The sequence below is a fragment of the Poecilia reticulata genome, linkage group LG7, assembly GCF_000633615.1.
Source record: "Poecilia reticulata strain Guanapo linkage group LG7, Guppy_female_1.0+MT, whole genome shotgun sequence".
Lineage (NCBI taxonomy): Eukaryota > Metazoa > Chordata > Actinopteri > Cyprinodontiformes > Poeciliidae > Poecilia > Poecilia reticulata.
Window position 1 is genome coordinate 23,244,643 of NC_024337.1, and position 25,050 is coordinate 23,269,692.

The window sequence follows — 25,050 nt, forward strand, 5'->3', positions numbered from 1 at the left end:
CTACTTCAAGTCCACACACACACACACACACACACACACACACACACGCACGCACGCACGCACGCACGCACGCACACGCACACACACACACAAATGCACATCATTTGAGCTCAGTACAACACAATAGGTGTTGGATTATTCTTAAAGATGACTTCTTTTTACAGTCTAGACACATAAATCCTGTCCGGTGTAAAAATAGTGACTGACGTTTTTTTTTTTTTTTTAAAGTTAATATTAACAGAGTTTGCAAAAGGCTGTGAGGATGCTGCAAGTGAGCATTAATTCTGCTCCAGTTACATGTAGATTTTTCCTCATCTGGCCTTGATTCACATTTCACACCTGGCTGGATAAATGTGGCACCGGGCCTGCACATGCAGATGAAGGAACGAACATGGGCGCATATGCACTCACCAGGCTTATCTTTGGCCTTTCCACATCATTCTAATTTATGACTGTCGCATGTTAAGTCAAAATGCAGTCTCAGGTTTTTTTTTAAGAGAATAAAAGTCACTGCTTTAAATACATACTGTTCTACTTTTGTTGATGTTGTGTTAAAAAAGTAGGGCTCCAGAAGAATTCCTCTCTGTTGTGACTAATATCCGCAATCTCCTCATCTCTCAGTCACACGCAGATGCTATGGCCTCTCGTATCTTGCATATCAGCAGGGAACTGCTCTCTCTCTCTCTCTCTCTCTCTCTCTCTCTCTGGATTCACGTTGTTCTCTTGCATACAAATATTCACATCACATACTGGACTATGAAAAAGCATTTACCCCTGAAATAATGTCATTGCTTCTAATTTATTTTATTTTATTTTTTATTTTTTTGTCACATTTACATGGTTCATTGTCTTGAATTTTAATATCAGAAAAATAAAACCAAAGTAAATACAAAAAGCAATTTTCAATAGATTTAATTTATTAATAATAAAACATATTCAGGCTAACCTGTTCCTATGTGAAAAAGTAAATGCACCTCATTGTTAAACCTGAACTTTAACAGACATGTACAATGCAACATCGATACAGGTCCTGTCTGACAACATGAAGTAGGCTTCAAGATTACAAAAGGCATTAATTCAATTCAATTCAGTTTATCTATGTCACAATAAATGTCATATTCATAAAAAAAAAATAAGTTCAATTCAATTACACGTACATTCCAACTGGCCCAAGTTATCAAGCATTATGGTAAACAACATCTAAGGTTCTAAAGGCTTCACTGACCTTCAGTGAAGCCAAGGTAAATGGTCATATGGTGTAAAACTAGCATAGCTTTTCAGATAGGATCCAGGAAGTCTAGAGTGAAACATCCTTGCGGTAGTGTGATGGTCTTGGTCTGTCTTACTGCCTCTAGAACTTGTTGACTTGGAACCATGAATTCTGTTTTCTACCAAAACATATTGAAGAAGAATATCTGGCCATCGATTTGCAACCTTAAGCTCAACACTAAGAACACCAAAGTTATGGAAAAAGATCCAAAGCACACCAGTGAGTCCACTTCTAAATGGTTAAAAAATAATAAAATAATTAAAAATAGAGTATCAAAGTCCAGACTTATGTCAGACTGGAATGATTGATCTTAAATAGGCCCTTCTTGCTAAAAAAAAATAAATAAATAAAAAACCTCCAATTGTGCTGAAATTCAAGAACTGTACAAACAAGAAGGGATCAAAGGATCCTTTGTTAGCTATTGCAAACACTTGACGGCAGCCATTGCTCCCATCAATAACAACTAGTTATTAGATTTGGATGAAACATAATTTGAAACATGTTTTTTGCATGTTTTCAGGTTGTCTTTAATACAAAAATGAGTTTGCTGCTCTGAAAAAAAAGAAGACAAAGACAAAGAAAAAGAAAAAAAAAGAAATCTCAGAGGGGGCAAACGCTTTGTTTACATTACTGCATTACACATGTCATTGGAGCTCAGGAGATGCTGTTCCTATTCATTGGACTGTTGTATGTTTGCAGGTGGGGAGTGACCCGCTTTTGAAATAAGTTCAAGGTTTTGAGAAACATTTACGGAACAGGAAGATGTCAGTTCTCCAGTGTATAATGAGCGGCGAAACGGAGAATAGGAGGAGCAGAGGGAGCGAGGGGATGAGAGGAAGACTGCAGGAAGGGAGGCCTAAAATATGCATGTCATCATGCGCATGGGGTTGACTGATAGATTTATGTGAAGGCATGACTTGATGGGCGCGCACAAGGCAGGTCTCTAATTGAGCTCCGCTGCCAATCACAAGCCAACTCGCGCGGTGTCTGAGAGCAGTTATTGTGTACGTTTATTTGCGGCACTACATTCTCCCGCTGAAAGCATTAAGCAAACACACAGAAGTCTGTGTCTTTCATCATCTGAGCGAAACTGTTCTCTCCTTGTTGCAATTAGCTTGGTTTCAAACGGAAAAGAAAAGCAAGATCAAGCAGGAGACCCAACAGACGAGCTGTGCGTGGTGTGCAGCAATTATATTCAACTTTCAAGAATAGTCTGTGTATCATTTATGCTATCACAACAAAGAGAAACATTTTTACTTTCAATCTTCTCAAACCACTGTTGCATATTTATAATGCCGTCTCCCACGTCTTGCATTTGGCTTCTTTTTATCTCGTCCTAAAACATGAATATTCAAAGCAGCTGGAGAAGAAGCCTGTAGATTTAATGATACAGAAACCATTTTCTGCGAGGAGTTTCGTGTATTAATCATCTCCGAAACACAAAGTTAAGTGAATCACTGCTTGAGTTCTGATTCGTCATGATAATGTTTATCTGGTATTGCAAATAAAGGAAGCATCTTATGTATGTTTATTATCTTCCACATTGGGGATTTCAGGTGTTCAAATAATTTAAACAGTCCCACGTGTTTACGGTCAATCAGCTTTTCTAAAACTTCATTTGCAAATGCTTTCAGCAGACCTTTCAGGACTACCCAAAACAATCTCTTATCCCACACCGATGGGATATTCTTAACGTTCCCGGACATTAAGAATATGAATGTTTCATGCTCAAGGGAAGTTGTCTGAAGGTCTATAGATACATGTCACATGTTCTTGTATACAAATGAGTTTGTTTTGCTGATACAAAAAGCCAGAAAGCTTGAAAGTAAGCATTAAGCATCAATGTTAACTTCGAATGTGAACTCTCTTTATTCAGTGAAAGGTTTACATGTTTGCAAACTCGTGGACAGCTTTCCCCTGAATACCTGGAGTTGTTACAGATGCTAATGGAGGCTAAAGGTTTTGTTTATGCAAGCAAATGTATCTTAGTACTTTTGACAAAATAATATGACTTTTCACATAAGTTGAACACCTTCCTTTGAAGATGGTCTCACATCTACATATCTGTTTCCCATACCAGGGAAAAGAGTAACTCACAGAAGAGACACTTTTCCAATCAATACCTCTCTTTCCTCCATTCGACATAAAACAATCATTTTGCTCTTTCAGTGTTTCTGCTCTTCGGTTTGCAGGTCGAGAGCTGCTGGAAGTGCAGATGCAAGGCAGCTCACACAGGAGTTATATCAGTGTCTGCCACATAACCACAATCCTTTATTACCTCCCTTCTTTCTGTCCCTCCCACTCTTTCCCTCTCTATCTCTCTCACTTTTTCTCTCTCATGAATAAACATCTCTTACATTCACTCCATAAGGGCATGAAATGGCCACACAACCCCTGGCACACGCAGGAGTAATGCTGCAATCATTATTCCACTGCAGTGGTCCCACACAAGCATATTTCACCAATCATGTGGCTCTCTCCCCTGGCTTTTGTTTGGATGACTTAAACAAATGATGTGGCAGCGAGGAGGGCCCAAGTAGCACAGCCCGTCCCGTTAACACAGCAACCGTTGACACACACACACACACACACACGTGCGCGCCCACGCACACACGCAGGCACACACTGCAACATTTGCATAAGAGCAAGCTCAAGTGGTACGCCGGCAGTTCCAACAGGGGTCCACGGATTTTTCCCTCCCTTTTTGGTGTGTGTTATTTTTAGTTCTCCCTGGTCTCCTCCTTCCTTTCATCCTGTTCCTCCCAAACTGCTCTGCTCACCAGAACTGCCAGCTCCGCTTTTCTCTGAGGTTTAGAGTTTAAAAGGGAAGGAATGAAAGATGCACATAAGCCACGGAGCTTGGCTTGGCTTTCAGCAATAGAGTATGGAGGACGTCTGTTTGGCAGAGCTCTTAAACACATGCAGAACAATGATGGCATCTAAGAATGAATCCAGTAACAAATGACTAAGACCTGACGCTGAATAGGCCGATATTCAGACCTACAAGTTCCCTGTGTGCAATAGAATGAATGATTCTAATCTGGTATACGTTACCTTGTAGTTTCACTCCTTGAACTTTGATGCTTTGTCCGATGCCAACCACAGCATTCTTGCAACATACTTTGGGTTATTCTTATTCTTACATTGTCTTCTTGCCGCTTATGCTGGGGAATTTTATTATAGCATGACATGACAGGCAGATGTTACCTCATAATAAAATTTCCCACCACAAAGTGGTGGCTCTCATTTCATGTGTCTGATATTAAATAAACCTGACTGAGTGATTTTCACCTACCAGTAAAAACCATGCATCCTTCCTGTTCCATTTCACCAACATGTTCTAATTTCCATTCTTTTATCACATAAAAACTCTCATTCATGTTTTAGGTTGTAGAATTACAGAATTTTCAAAAGTTTAAGAGGTTTGAATATTTTTGCATGTATGTAACTGAGGGGAATATCAAAGCCTTCTAGGAAAAATAAATCTTGGACATTTTATAGCATTTTGTCAAATAGCACCAGTTGGAAATATTAGTTAGAGCTTCTGATTAAGGGGCGACATAACAGGATGATGATGATAATTATTTCAGTTTCCCCCTCTTATGCTGATAATATCTAAAACAACAACAAAAAAGAAGCTCATTAAGACAAACTAACTGAATTGAATTTATTTGATGAAAGCACCACTGAGAGCAATATTGGCACTTTACGACTGCAGTCAAGTATTATCAAAGAGGATAAGAACACAGGAAAGTCAAGAACTTATTTCCATTTTGGTCCTCCCCATGTAAAAAAAACAAAAAACAAAAAACAACCCCAGCAAGTTTAATCATCATGAGGAGCCGCTGCACCGCCCTTTTATTTGTCTGTCTTATTCTATAGTTCTCCTGTTACTGTTCCGTACATTTACCTGATCTCACATTTCTGTAATCACAGGATATAAATGTGAAAGAAATATATGTGATTTTATTTATTTATTTTTTTTTACTTTTTAAAAAAGTTCTATCTGAATTCCATCAATTTTGCTCCCAGTTAACTTTCGGCCATCTTACAGTGAGGCTGAATCTCACAGAAATATATCTATATATATATCTATATATATATATATAGATATATATATAAAACAACATCCAGCATCTTCACAATCTTCTGCTTTGTGCGTTTTTGCATCTCAGCATGCATGTCCATGCATGTGCAGACGCAGCAGCAAGTCTGCTGAGTCCTTGGGTGGGTGTGGCACACTGCTCAAAGGTTGTCTCCATGGTGATAGATGTGGGTCATCTCCATGACGATGGATAGGAGCCGATGCTGGCCGCCAAGGTCGTGGACCAAGGACAAGACGAGAGTGATTGCAGCCACCCAGACAGGAAATCGAAGAGAAGCACTTCGAGGGTGGGGAGTTGGTGAAAAAAGGTGCAATTTCACAAGCCAAATTACTTCTGGGATGGAGGAGAGAAAAATATCACAGCAATAACAGCACCGGGGATGTGAGGACAAGGAAGCAGTGGGAGGAGGCAGAGGTAGCAGCAAGGAGGAGGGAAGGAGGGAGGTAGGTTCCAAACAAAAGCTCAATTATCAAAGTCATCAAACATGTATGCTGAGATAAGCAAACAGAGTGACACCCTATTACCCTGAGCGAATAAACTTCCTCTCACTTGGAGGAAATCTCTGAAGTATCTACCAGAGTGGGGCTGTGATTTTCTGTGTGCTTTATCAAGCTCGCTTTATTCCTGAGACCAACGCTGACTGTGACTAGAGAATATTGATTAGGTTGAGCAACGTGCTCTGCTGCAGTCCTACAGATTTCTTTATTGCATTTTCAGTTCTCACTCGTTGCTCCTGACCTGGCCTCTGTGTTAGTAGAGCCACAGCGCATCAAGAACACCACGTGAAAACGGCGGTAGCCTAAAATTTCCGCCTCGTTTTAACTCAGCAGATTTTTCTCATGCGTGTGTGTGTGTATGTGTCGAAGCAGACAGTTATAGTATGAGTCAAAAGTTTACATACTCTCATTAGAGGCTTGGATGTGTTAATTTTGTGATTTGAAGGATGCATTTTAGCAATGTATTTTTCCATGTAAGCTGCTGATACAGGATACAATTGCAATGATTTTTAAAAACATAAATTTGATGCTGAATCTTGAATGTGGTCTGGAATTCCTATAATCTACTGCAGCTATATTTACATGGATTTTATAAAATAAAGTAATTTATTTCATAGCACTTCTGTGATCATTGCCCCTTTGCTCTTAGCTAAACACCCCTTTGCTTCCAACCTATTACTAGAGTTATTAAAAACCTGTCATGTTTCTGTTTGCCCACAGTCTGCTAATTTAGAGAATTTTACACACATATGTTAAAATGCAGGGACTTGGGGGTAACAAGCACATGCATATAAATACCTAATGAATACGGCTCTGATGGAGAATGCACACACACTCTAACCCTCTTTTCAACATCAAATCATCTGGGCCTCTCAGCTTATTCGAGAGTGTGATGGAACAGGAGGGTGCCAATGGAGCTGGGAAATGAGAGCAGGAACTTTCAGCATGTGAGTGTGTGTGCATGCGTGGGTGCGTGCATGCACGATGTGTGCGCCTGTGTGCGAATGTGTGAACTGCGGTTATGTTGTTAGCAGAAACAGGGGATTCACCTCCCGATAATCTCTCACTAATCACCTAATCTTCCATCTCTCAGGTGAACAGGCAGGAAAGGAGTACTTGACAAAAATAGGAGCCTAACAATGTTAAACTCACGGAAACACCAATGCACAAACATGCGGGTTGTGTATAAATATGTGTGTGTGTGTGTGGGGGTGTGTGTGTGCGTGTGTGTGCGTGTGTGTGTGTGTGTATGTGTGTGCGTGTGCGCGCGTGAGTGCGGGTGTGTGCGTGTGTGTGTGCGTGTGTGTGTGTGTGTGTGTGTGTGTGTGTGTGTGTGTGTGTGTGTGTNGTGTGTGTGTGTGTGTGTGTGTGTGTGTGTGTGTGTGTGTGTGTGTGTGTGTGTGTTCATGTGCATAGAGGTGCAAATTAATAAGTCCAAAAAAAGGAGAACTAACCACTTGGCCTCTGCCAGACCCAAATCTTTTAACACAGATATACAAATTTTCACACAAAAAAAATGTATACCCCATCCTTCTGTTTCCATAGCAACTGAGTGTAGAGCTGTGAGTATATGAGGCAGCAGGCGGCAGGGAAAATCACTGAAGTGAGAGGCGTAGCGGTCTGTCACCTCAGCCTCCCCAGAGAGACATCACCTCATACTGTACTACTGTACTCTCTTCCTTTTTGCCTCTATCGCTTTTTTTTATCGGAATTTAGGGGGATACTCATAAATGCACACGTCTCCATCAGGTCTCCAGTCCTTTGTAGGGCAGAAAAGGCTAAAACGTGGGTCGTTTCAGCATAAAACACAGTCATTCTAAAGCACCGTGAAGGGCTGCCGCCATCTTTGCCACCACCCCTCTCCTGTTATGGGGGGTGGAAGCTGGTGGCAGCCGCTGTAGGCCAGTCCGTCCTTGGGTTCAGTAAAGGCTTTGCAGCAGCATGCACCATGTGACCTTAATTCTCCCCTGCGCCTGCCTCTGCCGCACTCGGCCAATCGGGATGAAGGATGAACGGACCTGGTATGTTGTGCATATTTGTGCGTCCTTACACCGAGGCAGCGTGTTTGTCGAGAGAGTTTGTCGCTCACTATAATGGGTAGATTAAGTGAGATAAACGGGACTGTTCGAGTGCGTGTGTGCGTGTGTGTGTGCGTGTGTGTGTGCGTGTTCATGTGTCAGCTTGTGTTTTTAAAGAGGGGGTTGATATTATGAATCAACAGCAGCAGAAAAAGGACTCACCCTGACACGTGTCACACATTTACACGGCCTCATTCATCCACCCCCCAGCCCCCCAAAAAAGCCGTCTTGCTCCTTCCCCCTCACCCACAAGCAGACCTCAACCTCAACCAGGCTCAGCTGGTGGTTTGGGGAGGAGGAAGGGTGAACAGGAAGATGGAGGGATGGATGGATTTGGGGATGTGGGGCTGCATCAGCCATTTCTTATTGGTTGCTTCATTTTCCCAAGATGGAAAAATATGAATAAAATGAAGCGGTGTATAAATGTAATACTGCATGTGCGCATTGGGGGTGGAGGTCGGCATGAGTGTGTGTATGTGGGGGCGTCAATTAGATATGGAGATCAGACAGCTTAAGCAAGTCTGGCGGTTTCCATCGGTTTGCACCCGCCCAGTGAGACCCGCAGAGCTTTGTGTGGGAGCGCATGTGCGTTTCTTTGTGTCTGTGACGTAGCAGATGCAGCACTTTGCCTTATAAGAGCCCCCGATGTTGTTGGTGACCTCTGACCTTAACTAACTAAACCTTGATCCTGGCAGAAGGCAAATTATTTGCCAAACAAAAGAAAGACAAGACCGCAGCCGTGAAGCCGGGCCCGCTCACTCTGACCTGCAGCCCTGCTGTCCTGACCCAAACTGGATACGAAGCCAAACACAGCTCAACCAGCAACTCGTCCGGACATTCTCACACAACCAAACAGACGCCGCTCCACGACATTCATCTGTCTAAACAGCAGAAAATCATCGACCCATCCACTTGAGACATTTGAGCTGTTTTAAGATATTTAAGATACAAGATTAATCTGTTGAGGTTGCACATGCTGCCTCACTGTTTTTCCAAAATAAGAACAAAAATGCATGAAGCATAATTAGCAGCGACACAGATTGGCAAATTGGCCTTCAGCAGATGGGAATATTGGCAAAACGGGGAAACTCTGATTTGCTTGTCCGTCATTTTACAACACAAACAATTCATTCACATACAGTCAGACAATGGAAGACACAAATTGGGACGTGTCAAAAGAAATATTTATAAATATTATTCATCAGATTCATTTTTCTCTTTTTTTCAGTGATGTCATTCTGTAGCATTATTTCATATATTCAGCTGGTATGTGTTTGGCAGAATATGGTCTTTTTTTCCTGCATCTAGAATGTAAAGTATTCACTTTAGAGCATGTATATCTGGGTAGGTTTCTGTCTGAGTCATGTAAAGTAAATGTCTGGCCCTTGAACTGCATTTGTGTCCTCAACAGATGGTGTGTGTGTGTGTGTGCGTGTGTGTGTGTGTGTGTGTGTGCGTGCGTGTGTGTGTGTGTGGGTGCGTGTGTGTGTGTGTGTGTGTGCGTGTGTGTGTGTATGTTCCCTACAAAAGTCTGGCAGAAGCACCTTGTCTCTCTGTGGTGCATCATGCCAACTGCTTTCAGCACCTTCCAGTTTGACCTGCTCTTGCTGTCATTTCCTGACTTTCAGTATATTTGAAACACAATGCAGAGCTATGGAAGATTTACTTTCTGTTTATAGCAGTCAAGTTAAAAAGCATATTGTTTTACAGGAAATAGTGCATGATGCTATTATGCATTTATTTTACATTTTGTGTACTTCTTCAGGGGCCCATGGTGGTAGTTTTGAGCACAAACCCCTTGGATCTTTCTCAGATTTTCTAACCTTTCCCAAAAATCTCAGAGTGTTTATGAGATTGCATGTGATAGGCCGACACGACGTAATACGTAATTGTAAATTTAAATGAAAGTGATGCTGTCATGTAAAGGTGACATGGGGGGCCAAAATGCAGAGAGAAGGCAGGAGGTGGAAATTAACTTCTACTAAAAGAAATTAGGAACAAATATAAAACAAAAGCTGGTAATATTATGGTTTTCTGAACATACTGTGTTGGTGACAAAGTTTTATCTAGCTTCAAAAATTTGACCAGACAAACTGAAAGAGAATGTTAGTATGTAGTGTGAAGTAGAGAGCTGCAATTAATGAAATAAGTCATCCACCATAGCAAAAGCTGGACTTTTGTGCAGAAGCAGGACGTGTTATATAAACAATTATCTATGTCAGGTTAAGTGGAGAATGCTCTTTATTTACTGTTTTATAGTGATGAAGATAATCTTCTTATAATGGACTGATAAAATAAATCTCTAAAATAAAAACAACTTTAATATCACATTTAAGGTGGAACAGGACGGAAAATGAGGCTGATCCTTTAATTGAATTTGCTCAATGAGATTTTATAACTGTTCTAACGAAACCCCTAAAAGGTTTGACATTTCCAGATCAGCTTTTCCTGTATAGCCAAGTGGCTATACGAGAAGAAAATAGATTACAAGTAGCATAAACTATACAGACAATCAGAGTGCTTACATACTCAATAAAAATGTGTTAAAGTAGATAAAAAATAAAAAATTAAGGGAATCGCGATATTCTTAGTATCCCCATGGGACAATTTGCTTTACAGCCAGCAGAAAAAGCATTCTCCTATGGTACATACAGTGAGTGCAATAAAAACCACCATAGTATAGACATAAAAAAACACATTCTCAGAGACCGACACACACAACACTCAACTAGAAGTGTTTAAAAGGATGGTAAAAGCAGGGAAAAATAAATTCTTAAATCTGTTGGTCCTGCAGTTTTTTTTACAGCAGATCTGCGTCCTGATGGTAAAACAGAAAACTCTGTGAACTGCAGGTGGTTTTCTTGACCGATCTGTGTTTGAGGAGAGTGGAGATGTGTGTTACGGGCCATGGAACTTTATTCTGCAAAGACTGAAAACGTGATGACGTTATTTTTCTGTGTCAATAACTCATTAAATAAAAGAAAAATATATACAGATTCAATAAAACAACTGTAAAACAATGTTTAAAATGGCAGTAAACAATAAAATGTCTTAATTTAGGATAAAAGTACATATATTGGTGAGATTTCTTGCATACAGCGCCTATTTTTGTACCCAGATATTTGTATTCCTCCTCAGCTTCAACTGTCTGATTATTAATGTGCACAAGACAGATGGCATATTTATTTTTCCTAAAATCAATAGTAATTTCTTTGATTTTACTGACATTTACCTCTAAAAAGAAAGCATAACTTACACTAGTTTGTTGGTGAAAAGTAGCCAACAAGACAAACCCTTTCATCCAACTGAAAAAGGGTTAGAGTCTGAGACAACACTAAAATGTATGTTTGAAATGTATGTGTTTGTTAGACAACAAATGCAAATCGATTTTCTTTTCATAATCCACTTCTCAGAACAGACCAAACAATTTATGTGGTATCAGCGAGAGCTCATGGGAACAGATAAGAAAGTAAGTGTCAAGTGAATATTTTTCTGGGGCGACACTAGACTGTAGTTATTAGCTGTGTTGTTACTGTTGCTGCTGGAAAAGCTTTCTAAATGCACGTTCTCACAAATGAACTGCAACATTTTTAAGGTTTAAAATGTTGGGGGTAAAGAAAAAAAAATCTGACAGTGATCAAAGAAAGCTGTATTGGCTCTGCAAGACGTTATTTTGTGAAATTGCACCACACAGCTTTGTTTTCTGGCTTCTCTGTATGCAGACCTTGTCTCAGGGCTCCCAGGGTGTTGTTGCTGCTGAAGTGGAAGCAGTGGGGTGGGTGACAGGGCAGCATCCATGCTCAGACAGACACTGCCTCTCCTGGGCTGCCACTACCAGCGCTCCTTGCTTTTAAAGAAGACACGCTGATGAGCCCTGTCTTGGAGTGCCACCGCCGCCCCACGGTGTCTCTGTCGAAGCCGTAAAGAATGTGTTTTGCAATCAGATATGCAGTGTGGTCGGAAAAGATGCTATATATGTGGCAATTTATGTACAGAATACTCTAAGCAACAGGATTTAATTAACAGTTTGAAACATCAAGTGGTATTTCTTAGCTTTATCTTACTAAATTCAGGCTAAACATTTATGCATTCTGTTTTTATTACACATTTCTATATTCCACATTACAGACCAGATATGTCTGTTTGTAACGATGATCATCCTCTCCAAGACGTTCCATGAATGAGAGACGGAGCTGAAGGTGATGTGAGATGAGGCAGCAGCAGCGAATGACTTTAGGGTCAATGGGAAGAACGTAGCAATGAGTTCAGGGGTGTCGGGCCATGGCATTGCCTCCTATTAATGACATCACAGAGGAAAAAAAACAGGAGACAATGAGCAACACTCATTAACCTCTGGCTTGGGTGTAAGTCAACAATAGTTAATACAAAATCTGTAATTTTCTTTTTCACTTTGCCTTGGTAGTTAATGCATCACAAAGGGGAAGTAGTCTTTTATTCATGAAAACTGCTATTAAAAACAACTCAAAGATTGCAAATTAGTTATACTTATATAAAATGACTTGCCCAAAAAGTAAGAAAACTTTTTTTTAGATTATCACAATTTTGTGGTAAGAAAAAAGAGAAAAAAATCTTAGAAAATAGGGGTTGGGGGGGAAACTGTTTATTTCCTCCTATCTCTGAGAGCTCAGTGCAGGGGGGATTTATAAGTGAAACCATTTTCCCAAAGCTCACATCTTCACTCTTAGGAACTGAAATCTGCCCACTAAGATGTCAGAGTTCACCCCCACACAGCTGTGTTTAACAGAGAGTACGTTCAGAGTTTAGCAGTGGAGAGGTGAGAGCGACATGTCTGCAGTCAATCTCAACCCCTGGGCACTGGTTATGCCAGAGTAACAAACACAACCATATTGACTGACTTGCAAGAAATGCTCTTTGAAGAACGGGATGCCATCTTACAGCAATGTGTGACCAACTGGATGTGTTGTATCTTCAGGAAACTCCTGAGTTTGTTTTCACAAAAGCTGCAGACTCAAGAAAGTTGGGCGATACTCTGTCTCTTCATCTCACGCTCCACCTATTTTGGATGAAAGATGGAAGATTCTGTCCCACAGCATCACACTACTTCCACCAAATGCTGTGTGGCAATTGCAGAGAATTTGAGAAGTTTTGTCACGGGTGCAACACACATACTCAACTATGGTGCTTAGCCTACAAGCACATTTTCTTTACAAATGTGACAAAATATAAAGAGAAACAAGCAGCCTTTCCAAAAGTATAAGCTATTTTACCAAAAAGCTGTTGCAACAAAGAAATTGTCAATCAAACAGAAATTTCTTTACGTTTTGCGTTCAGTTTATTATCATCATGATTGTACTTTACAGATACATTTTGATTCAAATTTTCCAATATATTATTATCTGATAGTAGAACAATGGAATGGTCCAAGCATGAAAATGACATAATTTTTTTTTTCAAAAAGCAGCTTTTGTTCTCACATATTTTATAATTTTACCATAATTAAACTCTATCTCAAAGTACCATTCCACAGATACTGCTATGAACATTTTCCCCAGGTTTGGGTTTAGGGAACTGCGTGTCTTTTGCCCTTGCAGGGCTGTGTGGTCCAAAAGATGGACAGCTGCCATCTCTCTGTGGTTGTCTATAGGAAACAGTACATGTTGCGCGTCATTCGGAAAGGTAACACATACGGCAGTATGCTCCTGCCATCTGTCACTATAGCGCCTCACACATCGGCACACACAAAGGAGAGGCAGACTGCAGGGAAAGCTACAAGGCCCATGCCTGCTATTGTCCTTCAAGCTGGGGGTGAATTCAGGGCCCCTTGTTGTCAGCCCTTGATGGACTGACATAGCCGGGCTAACGGAAGGATTTTTCTTCATGCATGCAAAAAGAATGCTGACATTATAAATCTCAAGAAAAATGAAGTCTCCTACTCTAAACTCTTTTTGCTTTTATTTCATATGCACCCACATGAGTGCAGTTTTCTGTCCAGTGCACCATCCTGCTGATAAGGTCCTGGACTTGGAGGACAGGGTCGATTTTCCATTATAAAGTTTTATAACAAAGATAAAGTGTCACAACAGTCAATGTATCACTTAAGGCTGTCACAAAGTCAAGTAAAAACTTTCTTCTTTGTCCATTTTTTTATTTATTTTTTTCCAAAAATATTCTCCTTTATCCTCCTGAACACAGCAGGACTCCAAAATGTCCAAACAAGAAGGAATGAAAAATGAATGAGCAGAATATAGTAGGATCTGTCAAACAAGGAAGAGGGTTTGGCAAAGAAGATCCAAGAAAACGTTTGTAGTGTTACACATATTGGTCCTCTGACATTAATGCAGAATGAAACAATTGCTGTTATATAGTTAAGAACAATTTGACAGGTGTAACAGTTTTTTCTGTGCTGCAAAACAACAAGTAAACATTTGTTCTTATTTTTAAAGCAGACAGACATGAGAATTTCTTCATCCCTTGATGCACCTCTTTTGATAATGTTTCCTTTGGAGGAACACCAGCTGCCTTTAAGACCAGCTGTAGGTAAATATTTTATATTTATCATTCTAGGTCCGCTCAGCTTTAAAACTCCAACTTTCTAAACGAGCAGATTTGTGTTGCAGCCCCATTTAAATCCTAGAAGACCCAATGGCAGCTTCTCTGCAAACCTTTCTCAATGACCAACAATATCTATTCATCCTCTAATAGGCTGTACATATGACAGTAAATACAAATCATTCATGTTGCAAAGCCATTTTTACCGCCATTGTTTTTCATTCACTTTGTATGTCTTTCTGCTTTTAGGGCTGTCCAAGCAGAGTCATCTGTGTGTATTTGCATCTGTGTGGTTTGGAAAAAAAAAACTTTTTATTTTTTAAAGAGTTTAAGTCTTTAAACTTAAACTCTTAAATGTAGAAAAAGCCTTTAAAACATAGAATGTAAAGCTGCTATGTTTGTTATAAGTCAACTTTACAAAATGGCTGGATGAGAGTTCAACCAATTTTTCTTGAAAGAATTGGTGTCTGGTTTGTTGGCCTTGTCTACAAACCTTTTACACAGTTTTTCTATAGAACTCAGGTCAAAGCTTTGTGAAAACCACTTCACTTCCACTTTTTTATACTTTAGTTGCAGTGTGCCTGATGCTACATGTCCACTTTTAAGACCTATTTGTGTCTCAGCTTTCACTTCTTGACTTGTGCCTTGAGACGTTGCTTTAATATTTCTATATAATGTTCATCTCTTTTTTTTATCATATCTAATTTTTTTTAATTGCACCACACAACAAGATACTGCCATAGGTCCATAACAAATGTAGCAAAGGTCATTATAACCAAACACTTCAATTTTAGTTTCATCAGAACACAGGACATGATTACAAAAATTAAGATCTGTGACCCTGACTGAATTTGCTAAATGTAATATTTCTTTTTAACCTACTTTTAATCCACTCTTCCTAGGGTCAGCCAACATCTTCATAAGGTCTTTTGGTTTTCTTTTGGAGTTGATACATTTTGCAATTCATTTCTGGTGGATAAAACTCCTATCTCCCTCCTGAATGGTTTTAGTGGAAGCCCATAGAAAAGTGACAAAAAAAACCAAAAGGAATACAAAAAAAACAACTTACAGTGACTAAAACTACTGCTGTCAAAGTCTAAAGAAAAATGTTGAAAGATTATCAGAAAACCAAGCCTCATTGGTTATTACAGAAGTGACGTTGCTGCAGCAGTTCTCCACAGGAATGGGTTTTATTGCAGTCTTCAAAGTGGTTACACCTTTCAATAGCTTTCGCACAATTTCTATTAACAGCCAGAACTCTGTACATTTTGAGAAAAGGCTGAAAGAGACTTTTATTATTCCTCTAGCTGTTTTTGAAATAAATAAAAAAAACTTTTTCTTTTTCTCAAATCCACATCATTCTTGTACCTTCCAATTTCTAAGGAGCCAGAGTTTATTTATTTATTTCTGACATATCATCACAGAGAAGATGCCTGCAGTCATTCATGATCACAAGCACGACGTTGAGAGGCCGCAGTAAAAGCAACTTGACATTTTACGGGCCGGTACATTAAGATTCAATATCATTGAGTGCATTCTTTATGATTTCACATGCATTCATGGCACATAGTATGTCTTTCATTTCTACAGTTTTAGAATAATAAAGCAAACTCAGTAACTCAGTAAATCAAATCGCAAATTTACACGAGTTGAGAGTCATTGGCAAATGTATGTACATTTCTGACTCAAACCCAAAGTCCAAAGGTTCAAACTTACCTTCTCGTTTCTGTATGTGGTGTTTGTGAGCGGATTTACTCTAGGAAATGTTTGATCAGAGATAATTATACATCAGTAAGATCCATGTTTGATCCTGTTTCTGTGGCTCAGATTAATTAGCAAGCCAGGCAGATCTCTCCATAGACGAAGAAGAGGAAACTGAGCGTGCATTAAAATAAACTCATAAACAATAGGGTGTGTACACCCTCATCAAAAATCCACATTAAGCATGTGCAGAGGGAATAAAACAGAGTTCACAGAGGCTTTTGAAGAGGTTTTTAATCTATGTATGACAAAGAAGTGAAGTGGGAACAAACTAGACAACAACTTTGGGCTTGTATAACATCCAATTATGAGAGGTGAGGGCAAGTGTGGTGCTCTCCCGAGGATGATCTGTGGGATTACTTGACCATGGGCCTCTTTCCCAGCCTGCAGGAAGAGTCTGTTAGCAGCTGGGTAATCTTCCCTGGGTAAAACAGGTGGATAACAACATGTCAGAGCAGAATGTCTACTCATCCTGGTTTCTGCTGCTTTTTTTTCTGCTCTCTTTCTCTGTGTCCAGCTTAGAAAAATTTCCATATGACAACCTTGAGAAAGAATTAAGAACAATAAGGCTAAACGTGCATATAAATCATCTTAATTTTAGTAAATTTCCTAAATCTCCCCATATCTTGAAATGTGTGATGTAATCTTTCCTTTGCATGGAAATTTTCCCCGTTATGGGACAACAAATAAAGGAATTTCTATTTCTATCTAAAGAAATTTGTTATGCAGTGTTCAGTTTTGATACATTTCACTATATTGCCAAAATATTCACCTTCATGCATCCTATTTTTATTGGTTGCACCTTCGACTCTTCTGTGGAAGCTTCCTACAAGGTTTTGAAGTGTGTTTGTGCGAATTTTCTTTAATCTAGCTGGTTGGCCTTGGAAACCCATTGCATGACGCTCTTTGTGCATCGTTCTTGAGAGAATCTGAAACTTGCAGAAAGCTGGACACCTCAGCATCCATCTGTGTCAGAGTTGTTTTCAATCACTTCTACTTTATCTCAGTCAACTGAGACATTTAGTAGCAAGAAATTTTTTAAAAGATTCTTAAAAGCAAAACAGGCATCACATTTTGCTGCCAATCTCAAATTTATTGAGCTCCTGAGAGTAAACTATTCTTTCCCAAATGTTTATAGAGGCAGCCTTTAAACTGCAGAACCTTTCGAAGACTTTTTTTATGATCTTGGAACAGACTATTTTACAGACATGGTACGCCCCGAGTTACAAAGTGGCCCACGCCCAAGTCCATCTATCCAGTATGTTGGATTAGTATGCGGAGGCCATTGGGCTACACTGACAGTGAGGCCTTTGAGAGCAGCAGTGCCATGAATTCTTTAGCTTGAGTGTTCATGCACCCTTACTGTCATCACGCCTGAGAGGACAAGTCTGGTCAACGGCAGACAAGATGACACATACACACGCACACACGCGCACGCACACGCACACACACACACACGCACCCACATACACGCACACACACCCCCACACACACACCCACACACACACACTCACACACGCACACACACACACACCCGCACACACACACACACACACACACAGATACAGGCATATATATATCTGATTTACCCACTTTAACCAGTTTTCACAGAGTTAACTGATGGTCCCTGTGGCAAACACTAGCCTGTCCTAACCATCTTATCAGCTCACACAACACATTCCCTTCTGAGTTACACAACAGGAGCCGAGCATGCCCATGTATAGCTCACAAACACACACGCAGACACACACACACTCACAAATCTGAGGGAATTTTCAATCTCTTCTTCTCTCTTTCGCTCTCCCTCTGCCTGTGGAGAACGATGGCAGGAATCAGGGAGAAGAGCGGGGTTGCTAAGCAACGGGTTGTGGTTGCCATGGTGAATTTAAGTGGAACAGCTGGTCCAATCAGCATAAAGTGTGGGCAGGCGGGTGCAGAGCCAGCAAGGCTCATGCCAACACAGACAGGCAGGACAGAGAGGCTGCTGAGGCATGCAGGATGGAGAGGAGAACTGAGCAGAGGAGAACAAAGTAGGCTAATGGGCAAAAAAAGTGATAAAAGTGCTCTAAAATTGGATGATAGAAAAAAAAATAGCACAGGAAGTCAAAAACACAGGAGAAAGGCTTAATGGGAAAAAAAATTGCCTAGTCAAATGGAAAGAGTCAAAGCAGAAGATCAGGGGGAGAAAAAAAGATGAGAGCAGGACTAAAATAGGTTTTGAGTCTATTTTAAGATGTAGATTTGGAGAGATGGGAGGAAGTCAGAGAGCCATTCACTCAAAGATTTTTCTTCCCATAAGACTAACAACAAATGGAGCATCAAATGAACCTCACAGAATGTACCTTAGGTCTGCTCGAGACGGCAGCAAATGACATCTAATGCAGAAACCCAACTAATCAAAAACAAATAGAGAAGGAAAACATTTGAAGCCACAACAGAGACTGTAAAACGAGGGAAACAACGCAGGCACCATTAGAGGCGGCTAATGACGAAGTGGTGATGAGATGCTAATAATGATAATAGGGTGGGAAAATGTGAGGATGTGGGGGATTTCTGATTAATGGAGCATTTGTTAAAAGATTAAAAAACACTGTGGCTCTGGGAGGCTGAGAAGTGAGAAGGGTGAGAAGTTTTCCTAAAGGGCCTAAAGTTTTCAGTGAAGTGTCGTCAGCCACCAACATTACGATACCTTGTAAAAGACTTAACACCCTTTAACTTTTTTCCCCAAACATCAATGTATTTTACTGAGATTTTAGATGCAAAGTAATACACAACCATGAAGTCGAAAGACAGGAGTCACATTATTAGTGAAAACCTATTTAAACATATAAACAGTCTGGCATAACTTCTAACCGACTGAGACATGGTGGGTTAATCAGAGAAGCAGCCAAGAGGCCCGTTGTAACTCTGAAAGAGCTGCAGACTCCGTTTGGAGGTGACAGCTGCAGTGCAGCGCTCTACAAATCAGTTTTGTTTTTTTGTTTTTATGGAGAAACAATGGGCAGAAAAGTTAGAGAAGACGTGTTTTTGCCTCTCGTGACAACCCAACGAGGACACACAGGAAACATGTGGACAGAGGTCCTTCTGGGACTGAAGCTAAACTTTTTGATCTACATGCAAAAAGTTTAGCTTGTGTGGTGGTAAATAAACACAGCAAATGACCCTGAATGGACCATCCTCAGTGTGAAACATGGTAGAGCCAGCATTATGTTGTGGGAATGTCTTCCTTCAGCAGGCACAAAGAAACAAAGATGAATGGAGCTGAGTACTGGGCAATCCTGGAAAAAAAACATCTTAAAAGAGGCAAAAGACTTTAAATAGGGAAAAAAATATTTTCCATTTATACAATCACGGTAAATATAGAGACTTTTTTTGTGATCATGTGTTAAAATGGCCCTGAAAAGGTATGCTCAAAAATTCTCAATCCTGACTGACCTTCAGCTGTTTTGCATTGAAGAATGGACAGCAAAGAAACACACCCTTAAAGGTTTGCAGCTATAATTTCACCAATACTTTACAAACCATTGACTCAAGGGAGCCTGGATAGACATGTACATCACTCTTTTTTAGATTTGTTGTAAAAACATTGAAAACTATGTATCATCTTGTTTGTTTTTTTATTATGTGCTCCTTTGTGTTAAACTGTAACTCACAGTCCCAATGAAATACAATGAAGTCTGCTATATTGTGACTACAGTGCATGTAGAAATCCAGATTTTATGTTTCAGCTTTATTTCAAACTATATTAATGTCTTTCCTCAAAACTCTACACTCAAATACCCCCTTTACAACAATGTTGAAACAGTTTTTGAGAATAGAATAGAAAACCAAGAAATCACATTTACGTGAGTTTTCACAGCTACTTTGCTGATCCACCCTTGGCAGAAATTCCAGCCTCAAGTATTTTCAAACACGATGCCACCAGCTTAGCTCACCTATCTTTAGTCAGTTTGACCCATTCTTCTTTGCAGTACTTCATCCATCTGGTTGGATGGGAAGCATCTGAGCAGCCATTTTCAAACCTCTCCAGAGATGTTCGGAATCAAGTCTGGACTCTGGCTTGGTCTTTCCAGGATGTTCCCAGAACGGTTCTGAAGCCACTCCTTTCAGATCTTGACTCTGATCTTGACTCAAAAATGCTCTGGTTTTTATCTGGGATGTTTTTGTACATTGCTGCATTCATCTTTCCCTCTATCCTGACCAGTCTGCCTCTTTCTGCTGCTGCAAATCATCCCCATAGCATGATGTTCCCAATACCATGCTTCACTGTAGGGATGATCTTGGCCTGGCGGTGACCTTTGTCTAGCAAGGCCAGAGAATTTTGTTTCTCCTCCAGGTGCCTTTTGCTAAACTTCAGATGGGCTGTCATGTACCTTTTACTACGGTGTGGCTTTCATCTGGCCACTCTACCATTCAGGCCTGATTGGTGGTTGTCCTTCTGGAATGTTCTTGTTTCCCACAGAGAAATGCTGGAGGTCTGAAAGGCTAAACATCAAGTTTGTCGTCACCTCCCTGACTAGAAAGAGTCCCTGTTCCAAACTTCTTTGATTCATGTATGTTGGAGACCAATGAGCTCATTGGGACCTTCAAAGCAGCCAAAGTTTTCTGTAACTTTCCCCAGATTTGTACCTCAAAAAATTAATCCTGTTTCTAACATTTTTGCACTCTGACCTGCACTTTCAACTCTGAGAGCTTAGACAGACTTTCCAAATCTATTTTAATTCACTCAATTTACCACAGCTGGATTCCATTTAAGTTGTAGGCGCTTCTCAAATATGATCAATGGAAACTGTTCAAGCAAAGGCTGTGAATGCTTATGTAAATGTAATTTCTTGGTTTTCTTTACTTTTACTAAATTGGCAAAACACTCAAAAACTTTGTCGTAATGGCGCATTTGTGTGTAGAATTTTAATTAAATTAATTAATTTTATACTGGTTTTAAAAAGGCTTTTATGTTACTAAAAGTGGGAAAAGTGAAGTGCTTTGAATACTTTCCAGATGCATTGTAATTCTAAAAGGAGGCATTGATACTTTAAATATTTTCAAAGTGAGGGTTGTAGACATAAAATATATATGAAGCTAAGAAAAACGTGCAGCTTGCGTCATGCTGTCATTGCTGCTGCTACAGTGTATTTCATGAAAGGCGTATCGTATTTAAGAAATTGTATTACAAGAAAAAAATAAAACAAGAATTCACTGGACTCCACATAAGCCGAAAGACTCCAACAAGAGTTATAGCACCTATCAGTAAGACCTGGCAGGTGTCCCTGGAGTCAGTTATTTCAGATTTTGCTTATCTGGTCAGTGTTCAGGAAAAGGTCCATTTCCAGGTGCTCAGCGGACAGCTCTGCGTCTTGTCTGATACTTTTATCAGTTATTGGTTTCGCCGTTTATCAGGTGGCCGAGATTGAAGCCCGAGCAAACACCCTGACACGTGCATCCGCGCAGGAAAGATCTAAAATGTAAGAGTCAGTCTGGAAGGATGTGTGCGTGTGCGTGTGTGAGTGCGTGTGTGTGTGTAGATCCATGCTGGCACATATTTACAGCAGTGTGCAAACTGTGAAAGTGGCCTTATCACTACTAAACAACACATAAACAGCAGATGATTCTGAACCAGCTTCTGTCTTTTACTTATCCAAAGGGGGTGGAGGGCTTAGACACATTCAGGCTGCACTAGTCATGGTAGCCAGTTGTGGTTCCTTCTTAAAACGGACAAATTATTTGGTGGCAATCATATTGGGGAATATTAGTATATTTTATTAGAATTAAAACTGAATGTAAATGTAAAATAATAATAATAATAATAATAATAATAATAATAATAATAATAATAATAATAATAATAATAATAATAGGAACTTTTTTTAGGTCGCTACATGATGAAAAGGCGGTTTCATGTCCGTCCAGCTCCTGAGATACCCGTTCCACACAAAGACCTCACTCTGTCACACCTTCTTCTTGTCACTCAAACAAAGAGTGCTGGGAGGCATGGTTTCCAGGGCGACCGAAAGGCACCTTTCCTTGACGACAGTTCAGAATGCGGTGATGGAGGACATTAGCTTGCACCTCAGGTGTAGCAATGCTGAAGGTTGGAGTTTGTACCGCAAACAGAGCTGAGCAGAAGCAAGAGCAAGTGTGATGCATTTTCGCGAGAAGAACTAAAAATACAACAAAGGAAAAAAATGGCACAAACAACAATAAAGTCACAGTTCTTTGATGAACTTGGCAGTCTTTTTTTCTTCTTTTTTTTAGTTTTGAGGTTTGTTGTTATCCTCCAGAGCTCGATGTGATAGAAGACCTATTGGGAGTTAAGCTCACTCTCTGGGTATCTGCTAGCAGTGATAAATGAACTAAGCCGCTTCGCACTTATAGTGTGAATTAAAATTTCACACACACCCTCTCTCAAAAGACCCCCTTGCACACTGTCCTAAATATGAAATACCACAGTCCACAATCCCACCCCCTCCCCAAGGCATTCAAAATCATCTTCAAAGAAGCCCTCAATCAGCTTAATACATTTTACATCATGCACAGACATATACAGTTACATATGGTCATAGCTTCTCAAAAAAAACACTGGGCTTCATAGAACACAGGCCACAGCGGAAAATGGGAAGACTAACGGATTTTTGTGATGCTCTCAGTGAAGGCCGGAACCGTGAAATTCATGATCAGGAGACTCGGGGTAAAGCCGAGTGCATGGAGTGAGAACACAAGGCCAGAAGGCACAGAATCTGAAGAAAACCCACACATAATGATAGGGAAAACAGAAAAGGAGAAGAAAATAGGAGTAGTTTGCAGGTGTATTTGTTTGTGTTAGGGAAAGCGAGACCAAGATAGAGTGCACAGAGAATTGAGTGCAGTTAGCAGTGTTTCCCCCTCGGCTGAGGCATTAACAAGCCTATAATGGACCCTCTTAAAAAGCCGACCAGGATCTCCTCCAAAACTAACTGATTTAGAGTGGCCAGGGCCCCCATGGGCAGTGGCCAAGTCCTCCCCCACCACCGCCAGCACCGAGTTCCCTGCCTCCCGCCTCCTCCGTTCCCTCCCCAGCACGGCTACAGCAAGCCCCCGGTGGCAGGCGGCACAGACACACATTGTGTTTGTCTACTGAACCACAAGCAATAGCAGTTTATAACACAATAAAACACCATGAGGAGGCATTAATTGGATATAATAGCCCGGGAATGATTTAGATGATTTAACACCTTTTCTCTGAGTTGAGTGCATAAAAGAGGGGAGAAAATAGGAAGAGAGTAATAAAAGGAAATTAAAGACAGACTTGCGCATCTTTTCCAACTTTTGATATCAGGCTACTTCAAGTCCACACACACACACACACACACATTTATAAATACAAACAGAAATATAGCAAATAACTATATTTTGTACTTTGAAGTCAATCACGTGCAAGTTGGCGTAAATGCAATAGGTCAAATTTATTTAAATACATAAAAACAGCTGTGATGGCTGACTATATTTACAGATGTTACCTAAAGAAAACCATCCATTTAATCAACAGCATATGAAATAAATCTATGACTGTAATTTGTTAATTTCAGAAACTTTGAGTATATATAGGTAAGGTAAGGAGATCTAGTCGAAAAAAAGCAAGTACAGACATTCTGCAATAAATATAAGAATAACACAAGATTCTTGCTGCAATTTGCACCCAAGACCAGTTTGCTAACCCTCTTAGCATTATTTCTACTCACCTTATCTCTTTCCGGCCCTCTCTTCCTCACGTCTCGGGCTTTTCACAGCTGTAAAGGGAGCGAGGGGTGGGGTAGGGTGTGAGGCCTCGTACATATGTACATAATTGGCACTTTACTGTCATATCAAATTCATATCAGCCCAGGGTCTCGGGTTGAGAAGAACAATGAGGGCCAGACAAAAGCGCGACTCCATGCTCTGAGAGTCGCCCTGATAACCGAGGTGTAGGCCGGTCAATAAAACCAATCATCTCTAATCTTCTTACGGGGGACGAAACAGTTCTCCCCCTCAGATTCTCCACACTGCTGCAGCAGAACACACTTTACTATACAGGGTTGCATCACCAAGGACCAGACAGAACAGCTGAATTATTACCCCACGACTGCAACAACCATCTACAGCTTTATCATTTGGTCTGATTTTGGTAACATTTGACAGACTCGTGGCATGGCTTTAGTAAGTTCACCAAAAACATTGAGAAAACGCAAAATGATCACTCAGTTGTGTCCTGGTTGTTTTTCTTGTTTGCATGTGGCCTCAACAACAACAAAAAATAAATTACAGTGAAAATACTAAAAGAAATATGCTATAGGGTGTATCTGACTGCCGGTTCAAATTTGGCACTAAATTAAAGAGCTACTTCACTGTTTTAATGAATCCTTAACACAATGGTTCATTTGTAGTTCAATATCTCAAACGTTCACACAAGTTATAATAAAAATAATACAAGATTATTCAGAGTCGAGTGCATTGAATTTAACACGCACATGTTAAATATGCACGCACTCACGTTGGTGAGTGCGTTTGGGTGAATGTGACGCTAGAATAAAACACTTTAAGTCCATTTACTATTGTGTGCATTCAAAAAGACTCCTGGTAGAAATTCAATGAAAATAGTTACTGTATCAAACCATAATATAGGCCTGAATACCTAACATATCACACTATATGCAAACATTTTCACCACATAATTTTTTTACATAACATTGCAACTTGTATTTTGTTAGATTTTACTAAAGGTATTTTCCTCATATGTTTGTAATCGTTTTTTAAAAAGGACTACGTGCTCCATAAAATCTTTGCTTCTGAGAAAG

General features: G+C 40.1%; 1 long non-coding RNA gene across 1 annotated transcript; it reads right to left on the reverse strand.

Annotated features, from left to right (window-relative positions):
* Positions 1 to 9,459: 9,459 nt before the first annotated feature.
* Positions 9,460 to 24,159, reverse strand: LOC103467497 (uncharacterized). The gene is made up of 3 exons (XR_534082.2): positions 23,959 to 24,159; positions 12,082 to 12,245; positions 9,460 to 11,860 (listed from the first exon to the last, which is right to left on the reverse strand). It is a non-coding gene; the product is annotated as an uncharacterized LOC103467497 (long non-coding RNA).
* Positions 24,160 to 25,050: the final 891 nt, after the last annotated feature.